Here is a 1362-nt window from a genome sequence, read left to right as displayed (position 1 = left end):
CGCCTGACTCTTGCACAACAGCTTAAGTTCCTCAAAATCAGCACTAGTAGGTGCAGCTGCACTTCCCTGTTGAGGATATGATTGTCTTGTAGCATACTGCTGTGGTTGCTGGAATCCAGGTGGGTTAAACTGTTTACTCACTCCTTGCTGATATGGTGGCTGAATAGCATTCTGATTATTTTCCCAGCTGAAATTTGGATGATTTCTGTTGTTAGGATGATAAGTCGCTGGCACAGGCTGCTGTTGTCGCTGATAATTATTCACATACTGAACAGCTTCGTTGACAAGAGAACACTGATCCGTAGCATGAGAACCTGCACAAAGCTCACAAACCATAGCTATTTGATTAACTCCATACGTAGCCAAAGAATCAACCTTCATTGATAGCGCTTGGAGCTGGGCTGCAATAGCGGTGGCTGCATCAACTTCCAGAATACCTGCTACCTTGCCTGATGTCATCCTCTGAGTTGGGTTTTGATGCTCATTTGCAGCCATCATCTCAATAAGATTGTACGCCTCAGTATAGCTTTTAGCCCATAAGGCGCCTCCAGCTGCTGCATCGAGCATGGGCCGAGATTGGGCCCCCAAACCATTATAAAAACCAGTGATTATCATCCAATCCGGCATTCCATGATGTGGACATTTTCTCAACATTTCCTTGTAGCGTTCCCAAGCCTCGCACATAGATTCTGTAGGTTGCTGCGCAAACTGAGTAAGAGCACTCCTCATAGCAGCAGTCTTTGCCATTGGATAAAACTTCACCAGAAACTTTTGCGCAAGATCTTGCCACGTAGTGATGGACCCAGCTGGTTCAGAATGTAACCAGTCTTTAGCCTTATCCCTCAGTGAGAATGGGAAAAGCCTCAACTTGATAGCCTCATCAGTCACGCCATTATACTTAAAAGTGCTGCAGATCTCGACAAAATTCCTTATGTGCATGTTGGGGTCTTCAGTTGCCGCTCCTCCAAAAGAAACAGAATTCTGCACCATCTGAATAGTGCCCGACTTGATTTCAAAGGTGTTAGCTTGAATAGCCGGATGAAGGATGCTTGACTGAATGTCATCAATTTTAGGCCGAGAAAAATCCATAAGAGCTGGATCAGCTTGAACAATACGATCTCCCATGTTTACTGGTTCTTTCTGCTCAGTTCCTGAATCTGAATCCTCAAAATCTAACTTCTCCGGAGTATCAAGAACTTCGTCTTTCTCCTCAGCTGTATCTAAGGTCCTCTTGCGAGCACGAGAACGAGTTTGCATAAACTCTTGCTAAAGTACCTGAAACACAATCGAAAAGAGTAATTAACTACTACGTCCTAATCACTGAGTCCTAATGACCAATGATGGTAAGTACATAAACTAAAC

The 1362-nt window shown here is 44.2% G+C and overlaps 1 non-coding gene across 1 annotated transcript; it reads left to right on the top strand.

Annotated features, from left to right (window-relative positions):
• The first annotated feature begins 625 nt into the window (after positions 1-625).
• Positions 626-732, top strand: LOC141662508 (small nucleolar RNA R71). Its single transcript, XR_012550621.1, has one exon. It is a non-coding gene; the product is annotated as a small nucleolar RNA R71 (small nucleolar RNA).
• The last annotated feature ends 630 nt before the right edge of the window (positions 733-1362 follow it).

The sequence above is a fragment of the Apium graveolens genome, chromosome 5, assembly GCF_009905375.1.
Source record: "Apium graveolens cultivar Ventura chromosome 5, ASM990537v1, whole genome shotgun sequence".
Lineage (NCBI taxonomy): Eukaryota > Viridiplantae > Streptophyta > Magnoliopsida > Apiales > Apiaceae > Apium > Apium graveolens.
Note: the sequence above shows the minus strand (reverse complement) of the source record. Positions and strands in the feature narration are given on the sequence as shown.